Raw genomic sequence first — 19,216 nt, forward strand, 5'->3', positions numbered from 1 at the left:
ATATGATTTAAACATAGTGATATTTTAAGTAAATTAGGTGAATGTGGAATAGTATACCTGTCAGATCTATGGAGAAGGGAAGAATTTAAGACCAAGTAAGAGATAGAGAACATTACAAGATGTGAAATGAATACTTTTAATTATATTAAATTAAAAAGATCTTGTGCAAACAGAACCAATGCAACCAAAATTAGAAGGGAAGCAACAAACTGGGGGGAAAATTTTATAACAAAATTCTCTGACAGAGGTCTAATTGCTCAAATATATAAAAAACTAAGTCAAATTTATAAGAAATAAAATCATTTCCCATTTGACAGTTGGTCAAGGGATATGAATAGGCAGTTTTCAGATAAAGAAACCAAAACTATCAATAATCACATGAAAAAATGTTCCAAATGCCGCTTGATTAGAGAAATGTAAATCAAAACAACTCTGAGGTCCTACCTTACATCTAGCAGACCGGCCAATATGACAGTAAAGGAAAATAATAAATGTTGGAGGGGATGTGGCAAAATTGGGATACTAATGCATTGCTGGTGGAGTTGTGTGAATTGATCCAACCATTCTTGAAGGCAATTTGGAATTATGCCCAAAGGGCTTTAAAAGAATGCACATCCTTTGATCTAGTAATATCAGTACTAGGTTTTGTAATGAGTAAAGAACAGAAATGGGTTGCATATCCATTTCTGTTCTCTCCTCATTACAGTTTTTATCCCAAAGAGATAAAAAAAAGATGGGAAAGGATCTTTTTGAACAAAAATATTTATAGCTGCACTTTTTGTGGTTCAAAAAATTGGAAAATGAGGGGGTGTCCCTCAATTGGGGAATGGCTGAACAAATTGTGGTATATGATGGTGATGGAATACTATTGTGCTATAAGAAACTGCTTGATTTCCATAAGAACTGGAAATATCTATATGAACTGATGCAGAGTGAAATAAGCAGAACCAGAAAAACATTATACACAGAGACTGTAACATTGTGGGATGATCAAATGCCATTGACTTTGCTACTAAAAGCAATGCAATGATCCAGTACAATTTTGAGGGACTTACAAGAAAGAATGCTATCCACATCTAGAAAAAGAAATGTGGTAGTAGGAATCCAGAAGAAAACATATGATTTATCACTTGTTTATATGGGTATAGATTTGGGGTTTTGGTTTTAAAAGATTACTTTGTTACAAAAATGGATAATATGTAAATGAGATTTGAGTGATAATATATGTATGACCTGGTGGAATTGGTTGTCAACTCTGGGAGGGGGGAGGGAAGAAGGGAAGGAGACAACAAGAATCACATAATCATGGAAAAAAATTAAAAATTAAATTAAATTAAAAAAAATTTAACAAGAAAAAAAAAGATTGGGTTTCTTTATCTCACATAGGCTGGAAAAGAGGGAATTAGTTATGGGCCTGATCCCACTACTCATTGGCTGGGGCACTTTGGCCTGTTCCATTTTTCTAGCCTGGACTAGCTCGCCCTTTCTTTGGCTACTGACTCCCTTATTCCTAGGGTTTCATCATAAAGATTAGAACTTAGTTTGTATAACTGACTAGATATAGTTTATTATAGCTTGGAACTCTGGAACTCAAGAGATCTACCAGCCTTAGCATCCGTGGTAGCTAGGATTATGATCATATACTACCACACTTGGCTCGTGGACCATTCTAGATATCAAATGATGATCAGTTAAGAAGCACCATTTGAAGGGTTCATCATGAATTCCACATATAAGATGATTCTAGAATATATCTCGAAGAAATCTGCCAAATTATCATGTTAGGACAGATGTCACTGTTTTTCAATAACAAGAAATGCTCTATTGATTGTATGAAACTCTCCTATTTGAACAATGACTCACTGGTGCTGATAAAAAATGTACTTTTGATTATACCACAGGTTAAACAGGGACCATGAAGTTAGACAGGGAGACACCTCTCACACATTCTAGATGCATAACCACTGAAGAGTTTTTTTTTTGTTGTTGTTGTTTTTTTAAGCCTTGTACTTCGTTGTATTGTCTCATAGGTGGAAGATTGGTAAGGGTGGGCAATGGGGGTCAAGTGACTTGCCCAGGGTCACACAGCTGGGAAGTGGCTGAGGCCGGGTTTGAACCTAGGACCTCCCGTCTCTAGGCCTGACTCTCACTCCACTGAGCTACCCAGCTGCCCCCCCACTGAAGAGGTTTTTAATTTCTCTTTGCCTAATTTTCTTAAACTGCACAATGAGAAATTCATTCCACATTAAATAAGCATTTATTAAATGGTTGCTACATGTGAGTGTGACGGGTGCTGGAGAAACAAACACAAAATTAACAAGACACTCCTTTCAAGGAAATTACATTTCACTGGGGAATCCATTATTTACACTGATGAGTAAATGCAAGATAATCTGAGCATAGCACTAATAATTAGGAACATCAGGAATAGCTTTCCATAAGAGAAGGCATATGAGTTGAACCTGAAAGAAAGCTAGGAATTTTAAGAGGTGGAGTTTAGTAAAGCTTGCATCCCAGACATGTTGGACAACCTGCAAAAAATGTGGAAGAAGGAGATTGAATGTTGAATTTGAGAAAGAGCAAGTGTGTTGGTTTGACTAGAATATAGAATGTGTGAAGGGGAATACAGTGATATCTAATAAATCTGGAAAGGCAGATTGGAGTCACATTTTAAAAGGCTTTAAACTTCAAGCTAAAGAATTGTATTTTATCCTAGAGACAATAAGAGATCATGGAAGCGTCTTTTTTTTTTTTGAGAAAATTTTTTCTTTATTTTATTTCAGTAACAAATTTACACATAAGTTTTCCAAGGTTACATGATTCATGTTGTCTCCTTCCCCAAATCCCTCCCCCCTCCCAGAGTTGACTATCAATTCCACTGGGTTATATACATGTATCATTACTCAAAACTCATGGAAACGAGCCCAGGAGTGAAATTGTCTGACTTGTACTTTAAGAAAATTATTTTGGTAGTTATGTGGAAGATAGATTGAATAAATGAGACACTGGAAAATGTGAAAGCAATTAGAAGGTTGATGCAATGCAGTCTAAATAAGAATTGGAGATGGAGACAGTGGGGAGGACAGATTAATAAAAAAAAGTTTCACTTTACTAAAAAAGGCTTCTTTTTATATCACTTGAACCTTATAACAACACTGAATTAGGTATCACAGGCGTCAGTATCTTTATTTTATGGATAAGGAAACAAGCTCAGAGAAATTAAATTATTAGTCTATGATAACTTGGCTAATAAGTGTCAGAAGTGGGATTTAAACTGAGGTTAGCTTGACTCCAAGTACAGCACTCCATTATGAATGGAAGATAATAGGCATCTGAAATGAAGCTAATAATGCCTTTAGTTCTTATTTCTAAGGCTTGTTGCAAAGGCAAACTGATAACATGTATAAAGGGCTTTACAAAAAATAAATAAGGGCTGTAGAAACCTCAAAGTGCTATTCTAATATTAGCTAATATTATTTTGACATAGTTGGGGTCTCCATTTTATCTCATTTGTTTCAAAGAAGATAGTCTCTCTATACAATAATTCATGACCAAAATTTATCAGCCTTTTGCTGACAAGTTAGGATTGGCATCAGTCCCTTCCATGTCGGAGATAACTGTCATCAAGTCCTTGCATGTTTCCCCAAAGTGGCAGTTTTAAGGACCAATCTGCTCATGTTATAGAGTGTTGGCCTTCTAGCTACAATGCCTATGGCTATGTAGCTTTTCTATGATTCCACCTTCATCACTGGAAATGGTTGTTTTGAGATTAGTAAAAAAGACCAAGAAATAAGCAATCATTTATTGCTACAAAACTATTTTGGGCTGATCAGAGCAATAATTAGCAATTCTAATGGTCTAGATATACCTTGTAAAATATACCCACAGCAAATAGCCAAAAAGGTATCTTCAAATGAACTTCTGAGACAACTTTATTTGGGGAAGAGGGAAGAGACTTCAGTCACTATCCTACAAGATTTCACCAGAGAAGACCATGATACTGCCTGGTGGGCTGCTGCCCAGAGAAGGGGCAGGCTAGGATAAGGCCAGAAAGGTTTTTCCTTAGATAGTTGCCCTGGTATGTGTGAGTTTAAGTTCTCTATCTGATAGATTCCTAATCTAACCTATTTTAATTAATTCCTATTTTAATTATTCTTGCTAAATTTAATGGAGTTTAGTTGTCTCTAGCTGCTGAAGTACAAAAACTGTCAGAACCCTCTTAAATTTCAGTATCTTGGAGCAAAGCCCTGCTGGGGCCACCCTAGCTATGGTTCAGAGGCTCACTCCACTCCTCTAATCCCTATAGCTTACAACTCTAGAAATTTAAAAGAGACCAAACATTAATATTCCCATCTTTATAAGGCCCTCTAGCAAAAAGGATATTTTTCTCAGAAACCACAACCCATGGGGTGGGATAGAGTAGTAGCAGAAAGGAGTGGTTATATTACAAGCTATAAACTTCTCATTTGAGGTAAATATAAATTACGTGGGAAAACAAGAATCTGTGTCATCTAAACCAGTGGCGTCAAACTCAAATAGAAACAGCAGACTTTAAACCCTACATGAAGATCCTTTTGGGTTGCATATTGACTCAGTTATAAAATGTAACATTATCTATGTTTTATCACATTTTAATTTATTTGTTTAAATATTTTCCAATTTTATTTTAATCTGGTTTCTGCCATACTTTGGACTGTTGCTGTGGTGGGTGACATGTTTGACAACCCTTCTCTAGACCATAGGACATCTAAAATGCCTTGACACCTTTTAAAGTATCTACACTTCACTGTGCTAGACTCAAAGAAGATTCAAAGATCCATTAACATGTATTCTTTGACAGGACCTTGTGTACTGTACCGATGTTTAGGAGATAAGATAGAATCTCACAGATATAATGGCAAGCTAATGGAAAAACAAGAGATTATAGCATAGGATGGAGGAAAGAATGAAGGATCCAGAATCAGAGGATGCAGGTTAAAATCCTACCTCTGCTATTTTGGGCAAAATGAGGGACTTGGACCAGATGACCTCTGAGATTCCTTCCAGCTCCAAATCTGCATTCCATTCCTACCTCTCTAAGGGAGTTGTGTGACTTTTCATGAGTTTCCCCTTCCATAAAGCTAGCACAAACAACCATTCCAATATCGCCAATCAGTCAAATAACAAACTTTTGAGTCAGCAGGAAACTGGATGACAAAAATACAATGTAAATGACTTTACTTTATGAGGTGCTGGAGAATGAGGGTTATATGAAATTTGATTTTTATATTTTTTCAGTTTGTCTGAAAGAATGAATCAGTCAATAAGAATTTATTAAGTGCTTACAATAATAACTAAGAATTCTATATTGTTTTAAGGTTTACAAAATATATTATATATATATATATAATCACCTCATCTGATCTTCACAATGAATCTGTGAAGTACAGGCTGTTATTATTACTATTTATAACCCTTACCTTCTCAGAATTGATATCAAGCATCAGTTCCAAGGCAGAAGAGTCATAAAGGCTAGGCAATTGAGGGTTCAGTGACTTGTCCACGATCACACAGCTAGGAAGTGTCCACCTAACTGCCCCAGTCTCAGTATACAGATAAGGAAACTAGGGCAAAAGAAGTCAAGTGATTAGCCTAGGATCATCTGAATAGTAAATATCTGAAGCAAGATAGGAACTCAGGTATTCCAGACTGTAGGTCCAGCACTCTGTCCAGGGGATCACATTGTGCTAAACTCCAGGTACCCAAAGAAAGAAAAAAAATAGCTCCTGTCCTCAAGGGGCTTACATTCTAGTAGTAGTCGACAATGTATACAATTGATTGGTTGTGGTCCTTCATACTCTAAAGGAACCAAAATGACATTACCGGTGACTTCTTTTGACTCATGCATAAATTGGATTTAAGTGAGTCAGAGATGCACAAAGTTGTCCATCTCATTCTCTCTTCCAGAGTCATTAAAGTCTGGTGACAAGACAAAAGTCAAGATGACTGGTGATGGCTTGGGATGCAATGGATGACCTTGGTGCCTTTGATGTCTGACCAAACTCTAAGTGCTCCACAGAGTCTACTTCAGCTTCCTTTATGGACATTGGAACAATTTGTTCTCATCTGCCCCTTCTGCCAGGGAGGTTGTCACATGCCTGGGGGTGTACACCTGTCTACCTTGCTGACAGATTTGAGGCTCATCAGTTGCCCTCAACTTGGTTTGGTCCAGCTGCTGACCACTGCTCATGCTACAATTTCTTGGAGCCACAGGTAAGAGCTGGAAGGCAGATGGACACAAAAAGGAGGAAAATATCCTTGAAAAGGGCTCAGCAAGCCATCACACTGAAGGTGGTAGTCTTCCTCAAACATTTTATATATCCCCTAGACATAAGAAAAATACAGAGGTAACTTGAGAGGAGAAGGCTGGGGGACATAGGAAAGACTTTCTTTTTTTTTAAATAATTTTTATTTTTTAGAAAAGTTATCCATGGTTACATGATTCATGCTCTTACTTTCCCCCCCCCCCACTTTCTCCCCCACCCCATAGCCAATGCGCATTTCCACTGGTTTTAACATGTGTCATTGATCAAGACCTATTTCCACATTGTTGATAGTTGCATTGGTGTGGTAGTTTCGAGTCTACATCCCCAATTATGTCCGCATCAACCCATGTGTTCAAGCAGTTGCTTTTCTTCTGTGTTTCCACTCCTGTAGTTCTTCCTCTGAATGTGGGTAGCGTTCTTTTCCATAAATCCCTCAGAATTGTCCTGGGTCATTGCATTGCTGCTAGTACAGAAGTCCATTACATTCTCTTTTACCACAGTGTATCAGTCTCTGTGTACAATGTTCTCCTGAATCTACTCCTTTCACTCTACATCAATTCCTGGAGGTCTTTCCAGTTCACATGGAATTCCTCCAGTTTATTATTCCTTTGAGCACAATAGTATTCCATTACCAGCATATACCACAATTTGTTCAGCCATTCCCCAAGAAAGACTTTCTGAAGTATGTGCCACTTGAGCAAAGTCTCAGAGAAAGCTAGATTTTCTACAATGTGAAACCTTAAATGGAGTAAACAGCCAATGCAAAAACATGGAGATAGGAGATGTAGTAATGTGCACAAGGAACAATGGGGCCATTTAGTGGTGATATAAAGTTGAGAATGAAAATTTCATTTTTTCCTTAAGAATTCCACTTTGGGAAGGCATCCATTCACATCTGCATGACATCAGCTTGGCCTTACTCTTTAGCACAATTCTTCAGAGAAACTGAAAAAGGAAGACTATATTCTTGTAAAAGTGAATGGAACTGGGGCAGCTAGGTGGCCCATGGGATAGAGAGAGAGGCCTAGAGACTGGAGGTCCTGGGTTCAAATTTGGTATTAAATACTCCTTAGCTTTGTGACTGGGGAATCACTTAACCCCACTGCTGAGCTCTTACAACTCTTCTGCCTTGGAACTAATACACAGTATTGATTCTAAGATGGGAGGTAAGAATTTAAAAAAAAAAAAAAAAAAGGATTTGATTTGATTAAATGGAACCAAAATCAAGCCTTGCACCTTGGAAGGAGCTATGAAGAGCTATGATAGAACGCAAGCTCATTGAGGGCATGGCTTTTTTAGCATGCCATCCTTGTATCTCCAGTGCCTAGCATACTATCTTCCACATAGCAGGAACATATTAAATACTTGTTAAATTGAAGGAATTTTGCTATTGGTATAAAGGTGAAGGAAGGAAGATCTCAAAATGATGCTCTATGCCCACAAAAGAAAGATCAATATGATGTTAAACAAACAAAACTAAAAATCTTGTCAACAATGAAAACATGAAAACATTTAGTAATATATATATGTGTGTGTATACATATATGTATATATATATTTATTATTCTTTATTTCTTTACACCTAAGATCAAGAAAGAATGAACACAGAGGAGGCAGAGGTGGCCAGGGGCCAGGCATCGTCTACTCTTAGTTGTGACCCTGGGCACTAATTAGCTGCCACCTGGGAGAGAGCACCAGGAGCAGAGAAGGACTGGTCTTCCCCTACCCCTCCTTGGGGTTGCATGATGCCACCTTAAGAACTGTAGTCAAAGGGGATCTGAACTCAAAGCTGTTTCTTCTTTTAACAGATGTAACAGCCTGTGACATTACTACTGTCATGGAATGAGGGAAAATCAAGGAACCACTCAGGGTTTTTCACATTATCCTAAAATGTCAATTCTTTTTGGCACTGGGCTATGACATAGCCCAAAATACCCAGGAAGCCCATGATCCTGAAAGGCACCAAGAATGATTCACCATGTTCCTGGAATCTAGAAAGTTTCCAAAAGAATTCTATGTATGTTCTTTTTTTTGGTGGTAGTTGTCTTAGAATTGATACTAAGCATTGGTTCCAAGGCAGAAGGGCAGCAAGTGATAGAGAGTTAGAGATTAGGTGACTTGATCAGGGTCATACAACCTAGGGAGTATCTGAGGCCAGACTTGAACCCAGGAGCTCCTGTTTCTAGACCTGGCTCTCTATCCACTGATCTATCTCACTGGCCCTGCATATGTGTTCTGTGGAATGTCTCCTAGAAGCACATTCAACTACCACTACATTTATGTAAATATGTTTATAAATTATCTTCATTTTATGAATGTTTTCTGTCCTTATATCATTCATTTATTTCTTTTTTTAAAAAATCACATTCATTTCTGAATATATCCTTGCCCTTACCTCTACCTGGGAAACCATTCCTTGGAACAAAATTTTAAAAGAAAGAGATAAAAATCTGTTCAACAAAAACAACCAACATAGCTATCTCTAAAAGTACATGCCCTATTACTCACCCATAGTTCCCTGCCTCTACCAAAAGGGAAGGGAATTATATTTTTTCAACTCTTCTTGGAGGCAAAGCTTAGTCATTATAATTACATAGCATAGAAATAGAATTTAAACATTAGCTTTAGCAAACACATCATCTGTTACATGGTACTGTTATTTTTTTTTAAAAATTGTTAACGGATGGGGGAATAACACTTGAAGTTGAAAAAAAACTGCTGAAAAACAATTAGTGTTCTCTTTTGTGAAGTCTCTTCCATTTGACTATTTAAAACTATTTCATTCATTCAAGTTATATTTCTCCTCACAACCAGCAAACTTTTTGTTTCCTTAATTCTTCATATATGTTTATCACAATATTACTGAAGGATAGGTTATTTATAATCTCTTTTGGTCTCATTAAATGAGACTACTGGACTAGAGATAGCATAGTCCAGATATTCAAACTAGCATTTGCATAATCCATTTGGATCACTACTCATCTGGATTGGCCAAATGGATGAGTCATTAAAAAGTGGAATCACTGGTTCTGTCATTCTATTCCTGCAATCAGGGTATAATCTTTATCTCTGTCTGTGAAATTCAGTCATGGAAAGAGTCCAAAGTAGAGTTTAGTCTCATTTGATTCCTGATTCAACCTCCTCTTCCTTCCAACCTTTCTATTTGCCAAACTGTTAGTACTGTCCTAATTCAAGAGTTTCAAGGGGAGAAGAAGGAAGGGAGGTATTGGTTAAAAGACAATCAGAAGTTATTAAATGTAATTCAGTTGTCTCAGAGTCCTTGGAAATTTCTAGGGCAATTACCATACTTGGATGTGTGATGCTGATCCTAGTTCATTAAGGGCTGAGCAGATGAACTTTGCTGAATAAGTCTTGGGGATTTAGTGACCTACAAAGGTCAAAATTCTTCCATCTCCATTGGTCATTTGAAGATCTACTGATAACCTCAGATGTGTGCACATATTAAAGAAAGAATGATTTCGGTCAGTGATCTGCAAAATTATTCAGAGTTGGAAAAGTCCACTAGGGCATAGGAAGACAGAAATTCTCTCTCTCTCTCTCTCTCTCTCTCTCTCTCTCTCTCTCTCTCTCTCTCTCTCTCTCTCTCTCTCTCTCTCTCCCTTCTTCTCTCCTTCTCCCCCCTTCTCCTCCTCCTTTCCTTTCTTCATCTCTAGCATAGTACCTGGCAGTACCTAGTTGTGCAAATAGACAGATAAAACATTTAAGTGATTACTATGTGCCAGGAATTATACTTAAGTGCTGGAGAAGCAAATACAAGACATTTCCTACCCTTAAGTAGTTTATATTTTAATGAGGGAAGATAACACAAACAGGGGACCTGGAAAGAGAAAGCTTACCTGCCCTGGTATATGGTGAGAAGAGGCTAAAAGTATTGTAGAAGACTGAACTCCTGTAGGAGGTTCTTTATTTTGGTTACCATTTATTTTTGTTTTAAAATGTAATATAACATAACATAACATAACATAACATAATATAAAACAATAATATAGTATACATGCTTTGTTATAAATGTGTAATAAATTACAATAAATTTGCTTATCTAAGAAAATAAATTCTTACATTAGTTATATTCAAAAATCTTTTTTTTAGGGGGTTAGAGGGGGAAAGAGAATGAAACACAGATTCTTAATAAATGTTTTTTTCTTTAAATTTCCTTAACAAAGGGAATAAAAGTTTTATATGACAGTGCTTCCCTTTGCAATTCATTTGAAAGAAACTGCCTTGTTAACTTTACTTATCTGAGGAAAATCTTATTTTCTTTTCTGATAGAAACTCCACAGTGATAAAATATCATGCTGCTTCTTAGTTTCTTAGAATTTTCTCATTGCCTGAATTTTGATTAAGACATTTAATCAAAACCCTTGGATTTTTTCCAAAATATATATTTTTTTGGCCTGAGTGAAAACCAACTAGAGGAAAAGGTATTATGATAGAACATAAGCTCCTTGAAAACAAGGCCTTTTTAAAATTTTTTTTATCTTTGTATCTCTAGCACCTAGAACAGTGCCTGACATGTAGTAGGTGCTTCATAAATGTTTGTTTCTTATTGATTAATTAGTGAGTTCTTGTGCCTCATTTAAATATCTAGTTAAACTCAGAAGAAAAAGAATTAGTTTTTTAAAAACTCCTTTAGGTTTTTCAAAGGTCCAGGTTGTATCTGTAGAAAGGAACATTGTGTTACATGCAGAACATTCCTCAGTTTCCTTTTGAGAGTATGACAGCCAAAGATGATATATTTTATGCTGACTGAGAGAACAAATGGCTGTTTTCTTTGTTAAGCTTCTTTCTGAAATATTTTAGGCTCTTGTCTTTGTTTCATTTAAACCAGGATAAAACTTCAAATTGATTCCTACCTAATCACTCACTATGTCATTCGTTGTGACTTTATTGTTCATTTTGTAATCATGATGTTTTAAAATGAGTTGAAATTTTGTAGATTTGCAGATTTGGAAACAATCCTCTAAAGGAGTAATTTAAAAGAAAAATATTGAAAAAACCAGGACATTAAAACACACACACACACACTCACTCTCTCTCTCTCTCTCTCTCTCTCTCTCTCTCTCTCTCTCTCTCTCTCTCACACACACACACACACACACACACACAATTTCCCATAGTACAATGCCCCTGCTTAGGCCTTGAAGTTCTTATTCCCAAATCAGCTGAAAAATGTTTAACAATGTGTCTTTAATTAATGCTCTGTGCTTTCAGAGAAGCACCAGGTGCTTTCAGTCTCTTTTATTTAAGGAAGAGTGCCCAGTGGCCAGGCCCCTGGAAAACTGATATCTAATAACATGCTTCCAACAGGGACTCTCCTTTTGTTTCAAGTTGTGAAGAATTGAACCTTGTTGAAAAGAAGAAAAGCCTTAAATACTACTTCTGTTCTTCAGCTTTGATCTCATGCACAGTGAATCCTGCTGGAAAAATACCACCAGAGTAAAACTTAGGTCTGGTACATTAAACATAATTATCTGGGTGGAATAAATGCCCTATTTGGGCATTTGATCTATTTGACTAATAAACACCATCTAATTGTGCTAACTCTGCCTATGACAAAATACAAGCATCATGCAATCAGCAGCATTTAATCTAAATGGACAATTATTAGAGATTAGCATAGGGCTAAGGATGAGGCCAACTGAAAGATTGTTTTTCCATTTAATATTTTAATCTCAGAGTTCTCAGGAATCTTTTTAAAAATTGTTTTCAAAGTCTTTTGTTTTTCCCTTAAATATTTCCCACTTAGCTCTTATACCAAGCAAACTGCCCCTTGTAATAACAAAGAATAAAAATGAAAGAAAAATGCAGTTGGACAAAACGAATCAACATATGAACTGTGACAGTATAAGCAATGTTCTACACCCATAGGCTGTCACCTCTGCAAAAAAGGGATCAAAGTGCATTTTCTCATGTCAGAATCTTTTAAGAACAACCAATCATCTTCTTTTTCAAGATGTAGGGCAAATGGGGTAGTGGGGAGAAACCACTTTTCCTTTTGCTTTGAAATTAATTCATATAATTTTCATTTAATAAAATACTCTCTGGTTATGGGCTAATTGCAGAGCTTTAACTAGCCATTTTTCTGCCTGAAAAAAGTCGCACAAAACATGCCGAGGGCAAGTAGAGAAAATGCATATTGAGCAGAAATTGTGAATGGCACAAAAGACCTGATTGCTTCTGGAAGACAGAAGTAGGCTGTGGTGCAGATTATAAGAGGAATAGCCACCAACATGCCACCTTGTAGTTTTCAGTTTTCACTTAGTAAGGGTGGTAAGTACAGGCTGAGTTTAGTTATTCTTGGGCTCTTGAAGATTGCAAGTACTTTTGGCACTCTCTAGATTTTTATACCTCTGGAAAAGCTCTGATTGCCCCACCTTAGATACAATTTTGGCTAATTGAATGGAACCAGGTTCACTTGGAGAAATTTCAATGCCTTGAAGTTCCTAAGTAAAAGCAAAGGTTTTGAACTCCATTTTTGCTGACCCAAAGTATTATTTTTATAGTCCTCTAAAAAAGAAGAATGAAAATAGTTTTTGCCTCTATTTGTTATCTAACTTTCATCTTCTCTTACATGTTTCCTCTTTTCCCCCAGACACTGTGTATCATTTGGTGATTAAGAGTCCATAATAAGGGGATTTAAGCAAGTGTAAAAGTTCTCACCTTTCTCTTGAGAACACAATGAAACTCCTTCTATCTTTATTTGGGGCACTTAACCTAGGGTCTGTGAACTTAAAAAAAATATTGACAAACTGTATTTCAATATAAGTAGTTTCTTTAGTAATCCTATCAATTTTATCTTGTGGATTTAAAAAAATTGAGAAGGGGTATATAGGCTTCATTAGACTGCCAAAGGAATCTGACACAAAAAATGTTAAGAACCACAAACTGACTTCAGACTTTTTTTGTTTTATTTTTTTCAGTGACTTAAATGAAGGCATGGATACCTTATCAATTTGTGAATGATAAAAAAAAACAAAAACAAAAAAAACTGGGAGGAATAACACATATTTAATGCTAGAATAAGGATTCAAAAAGTTCAATATGCCAGTTATGGCTTAAATCTCATAAGATGAAATTTAATAATGTTAAATGTAAAGTCCCGCACTTAGATTAAAAAAACCCAACTGTACAATTATGGGGGAGATTGATCAAGATGGAAATTTGTGAGAAAAATACTGGGGACCTTAGAAACCTCTGTACTCAATATGAGTCAACAATGTGAAATACCACACATAACAAACTGGATGAGATTTTAGTCAACATTAGAATACTAGAGTTCTAAATGAGGGAAAATAAAATTCCTTGTGGCTTGCCTTTGCATAGTGAGGTCAGTCCTGGGCATTTCATTTAAGCAGCAACACTGACAAACTAGAGTATGCCCAGAGGAGGGTGTTTAAGATGATGAAGGGAACTTGTAACCATGTTATTCTGCAGATTGCTTGAAGAAGTTGAGGGTGTTTAGCCTGAAAAAGATTTAGCTGGGAACACCCTACTATGGCTATCACTTCCCTATAGGTATTGTTTTCTCCTAGTGGAATGTAAGCTCTTTGAGGACAGGAATTTTCTTTCTTTTATATTTTTGAAATTGTATCATCAATTTCTTCATCTGATCTTTGTGGGAGGGTTTCTTTGAATGATGGTCAGTTTATTACTCTCTTGGACATTAATTGAATGTGTAATCCACTAAAAGCCCCCATGGATTATTTTCTTCACCTGAATTGTCTAGCCACAGCTCTCCCATACTTTACTTATAAAGCTGATTTTCATAACTTGAAGGTAGAACTTTGATAATCCTTCAAGAATTTAATCAGATTAGACTTCCCCCAAAGCTCTAATCTGTTGAGAGCTTTTTGCAACTTGATTTTGTTTTCCATTGTCTTAGCAACCTCTCCCTGCTTTGTGAATCAGATTCACAAAATCTGATTGGTGTGAAATATCTTCCTACATCTAAAGCATTAATAAATATAGTGAATTGGGGGAAGCTGGGTGGCTCAGTGGATTGAGAGCCAAGCCCAGAGATGGGAGGTCCTGGGTTCAAAGCTGATCTCAGACACTTCCCAGCTTTGTGACCCTGGGCAAGTCACTTAACCCCCACTGCCTAAAAATAAACAAATAAATAAATATAGTGAATAGAAAAGGACTAAGTTGCAGACAGAATATAAGATTTCCCATTAGAGACTACTCTTTAAATTGACATTGATTCATTAATCATCGCTTTTTAGGTCTAGTCATTTAACTAGTTAAAAAAAGATTTATCATTGACTTCAGATATTTCAAGGGTTGTAATATGAAAGAATGATTAGACTTCTTTTAAGTAGCTCCAGGAGGTAGGACTAGGGAAAATAGCTATTAGGCATAAAAAGGCAGATTGAGTTTAGAAGCTTAGAGATTTAGAAATATGTGTGACCTTAGAACTTCTTTTTACTCTTTCTCTTATAGATAAAGAAGTGGGATTCAGAGATGTTGACTTTCCCAAAAGGCAAATAGGTACCAAATAAGATTGGAACCAAATTCCTCTTAGTCAAAATTAAATACTTTGCCCATTGTCACATGCTGCCTCTCAATCAGAGGAAGAACTTTCTAAGAATTAAAATGACCCCAAAGCAAAGGAATGCCCATCTATCAGGGAACAGCTGAACAATTTGTGGCATATGACTGTAATAGAGTACAATTGTGCCATAAGAAATGATGAATAGGAGGATCACAAAAAATCCTGGAGAAACTCATATACAGTGAAGCAAAGTGAAGTGAGTAGAACCAGAGGAACATAGTACATAGTAGCAGCAATAAAGTACAATGATCAACTGTGAATGACTTAACTATTAACAACAATGCAAGGATCCAGGACAACTCCAAAGAACTCATGAAGAAAAAGGCTACCCACAGCCATAGAAAGAACCGATAGTCTAAATCCAGATTGAAGTGTACCATTCTTCACTTTATTTCCTCATAAATTTTCCTCTAGTGTAAGCCATATATGTCTTCTTTCACATTATGACAAACATGGAAATATGTATTGTATGATAACATGTACCACCCATATCATGTTACCCATTGTCTTGGGGAGGTGGGGAGGATTGGAGAAAAAAAGAGAACAGGAATTGCAAAATGTCAGAAAGTGTTTATTTAAAATTGTATTGACATGTAATCTGGAAAAAAAAATTTTAAATGCCCCCAAAATGAAATCATCAATTTTAAAAGGTAATGAGTTTCCTGTCATTGGAAGTATTTGTGCAAGGGCTGGGTGGCTTCTTCTGAGGGATGCTGTCAAAACAATTCATGTTTCACATAGATATTCTCTGAGACCCCTTTCAACTCTATGGTTTTATAACTTCAGATGATAAGATCATTAATGGAAAAAAAGGAATAAAGATATGGTTTCCCTCACCCTAGCCAATTATTTATTTGATTTTTAAAAAATAGTAGCATTTGCATGTGAACCAAGATCTGTGACAATCAAAATTGCATTCCTGTAGCAGTGCCCTGGTTTAGTTCAATGCAAGCCAACTCAATTCAGTTCCTTTTGTTAGTTCAATTAAAAAAAATTATTAAGCACCAGCTGTGTGTAGAGCATTAAGTTTGAGCCTGAGAGTTGCGAAGTTTAAATAAGACAAGATCCTTGTCCTCACCAATCAATAAATCAAAAAACAGTTATTACGTGCTTACTGTGTGCCAAGTACTGTATTAAATCTTGAGGATGCAAAAAAAGGCAAAAGACAATTTTCTGCTCTCAAGGAGCTTACAGTCTAATGAGGGAGACAGCATGTAAATATGCACAAAGTAAGCTATATACAGGATATAATCAAATAATAGGAAATAAAGCCTATAAATAGATAATGTTTTTAGTGCTTTTTCCTGATTACCCCTTAAGCTTTTCCTAGAGGGTCTCTTTGAGACTAAAAGCACATTATTGTATTGGAAATGATTATAGAAGATAGATATGCTGTGAGTTTTGGATGAAGGTAAGGGTTTAATTCATTTTTTTTTAATCCAATGGATCTCCTTTATAAGTAACCTAAGAGACTTTCCAGGTACAGCTTTGGAACTTCATAATTGCCTTTAAAGAGTGGAAAGAACATCATGACTCTGAGTGTCAAGATCTGGAAGGAACTGTTAGCAATTCTAAGAATGCTAGTGGCTTTATACTGGTGATTACAGACACAGTAAGATTCTGAAAATTCTGACCTAATCTGGACTTATGAAAAAACTCAAAAGCATTCAACCATATTATAGGAATACCGTTTCCAGGTAGAACTCAATTAGGTCAGTGGAGACAAATTAACCAAGTCTGAAGGTAACTGAAATTGAAGACAGGAAATGATCACACCAAAGATTCTCAAGGAATCTTTGACTGAGGAAAATACCATCCAGTTACTCAAGAAATAAGATGGGGTATATATTTGTCTGCATGGCTACCCAATCTTCAGGATAGGACCATGAACAAAGCATTTCTACCACATGAAAATTACAGCACTAAATCTAATAAAGAACTTTGGAGTCCCCCAAAATCTTTTCCATTCATTTGCATATTTATTCATTTTAGCAAAGTAGTGTGTGTGTGTGTGTGTGTGTTATACATTTAAGAGAATTAGCTGTTTTCCTTGGAAAGGAATCAGTGCTAAATATAAATATATATAACTACACAGAGATAGCCAATGAAGTAATGAAGATGAAGGTAAAGAGAATAAGGGCTAACTCTAATAAGCAGAGGAGTCCCAGAGTTCCACTGTGCTAATAATGGTGGGAGAGATTAAATCTAGCAGCATCCTTGATCTCAAAGAGAAAGCCTATAGAATGTGCTTTTAGTCTCAAACTTAATTAAAGGTCTACAGTGAATCTAACTCTTCAAATGAATTCAATGCTATCATAAAGCAGAAAAATTCTTCCTAAAATGTGAATCACTTGGACCAATCGTTCAGGATTTCCCATACATTTTTGTTTGAACCAAGGAAAGAATGTTCAGTTTGGGTGGAGAGCAGATGGAAGATTTAGAGCCAGAAAGGCCTTTATGGACTCCTACCCTAACCCCATTATTTTATAGATGAGGAACCTGATACCAAGAGAGTTAAAGTGTTTTATCCAAGGTCACACAGTTAATGTAAAATAAATGGCAGATTTGAGTTTTGCACTCAGTGGATTTGCACTTATATTGTATGTAGGTGAATATGGATCCTGATGGATGCCCACAGTAAATTACAGTGAATTAGAGTTAAAGGAACCAGTAAATGGTCTCAGAAGCTGACCTCATCAACCACTAGGTTTGTATGGGAAATAACGATAGAAGATAGATGTGCTATGAGTTTTGGATGAAATAGCCTTAAAGATTGATATTTTTTTCTGAAAGAATCTAGGTCAGGGGAATTAAGTTGACCTGGAAACTATGCAAATACGCATATATATTTGTGTATATGCATTTTTATATACATATGTAAATTTCTGTTTATTTTTAATCTGGATTTAACAAATGCTAGATGAAATTAGCATTTCCATATACAAAGTAGAACTTCAAAAGGATTGAATATGTGCTAAATCTCTATTATCTATAGCTTGCTTTTCCTTTTAATTACATAATAAATTCAACATGTAACATTCAAAAACTATTCTATTTGTATTTTTTTCAGACTTTCCTCTGTTTTCCTCTGTATATTTTTAAAAAATGCTTTCATGACCTTTTCTTTTTCTTTCTAACCACTCTATTATTAACCTTCCTCATTTCAATTTTCCTCTCCCTATTTTTTATTGTTTTTAGTAGGGAAAAAAAGAGAAAAAGAATTCTTTGTATCAAATATGCATAATCAAGCAAAACACATTTCCGCATTGGCTTTATCCAAAAATGTATGTCTCATTCCACATCTTGAGTCCATCATCTTTCTTTCAGGGGGTGGACAATGTGACTTCATCAACTGTCCTCTGGAATTGTGGTTAGCTACAATATTGATCAAAGTTCTTGAGTCTTTCAAACAGATGAAGCAGTTAGTGGATAGACTGCAGGACTTGGAGTCATAAAAATCTGAGTTCAATTTCATCTTCAAATACTTACTGGCTATATAACCTTAAGCAAGTCATTTAACTGAGACCCAAGAACTGTAGGTTGGTTGACTTGCATCTTTCATGGTATTCAAGGAAGAACCAGCTAGGATCCTCCCCTTGGTTCCAATGCTCATGGCTGGCACTATGTTTGAGGGGCAGACTCATAGTTTTGTCCTGAGAGCTGCCTCTAAGCTCTGGAATCTGCCTCAATTTCTGCATCTATAAAATGGAGATTATAGAAGTACCTATCTCCAGAGTTGTGAGAATAATATGAGATAATATTTTTAAATTGCTTTGAAATGCTATATAAATGCAGGCTACTTGAAACAATAAAATTAATAGCTAGTTCACAAGTATAGAAAGCAAAGAGATCTTTTGTTGACCTCACTAGCCTTGGGTTGTTCTATCTGCTTTTAGATGAAAATTGCATAGCATTTCTCCTTTTGACAATCACTTTTTCGTGAATCCACCGCTCACCTAATGTTTTTTTTTTTAAATAAAGAAACAAACCAACCAACGATGGATACAATAAGAGCCTTGCTAAGTCTTCTTTGATTCTCCCACATTCTACTCAAGGGATTCTTCAGAGACTTCAATCTTCAGGCTAAACAGCTTTACTGGGGGTAAATGAGGAATTGATGTTTTTACCAAAGCCAAGTGAAGCCAGTTTTGGAGAGGGAAGAGACTTAGAGTTTTTCTAGGAAGAAGAGCTGGGTACTTACATTCTTTTTTGAAGAAGAGAGAGCAGAGAAACCGATTTGAATAGAAAGTCAGAGTGGAATCCCACATATTAAGAGAGATGGGTCAGACCTCTCTGTTAGGGGTGTGGGCAGGAAGGGAAAGGGGCAGCCACTGGGTAG

This window comes from Gracilinanus agilis, chromosome 4 (assembly GCF_016433145.1).
Source record: "Gracilinanus agilis isolate LMUSP501 chromosome 4, AgileGrace, whole genome shotgun sequence".
Taxonomy (NCBI): domain Eukaryota; kingdom Metazoa; phylum Chordata; class Mammalia; order Didelphimorphia; family Didelphidae; genus Gracilinanus; species Gracilinanus agilis.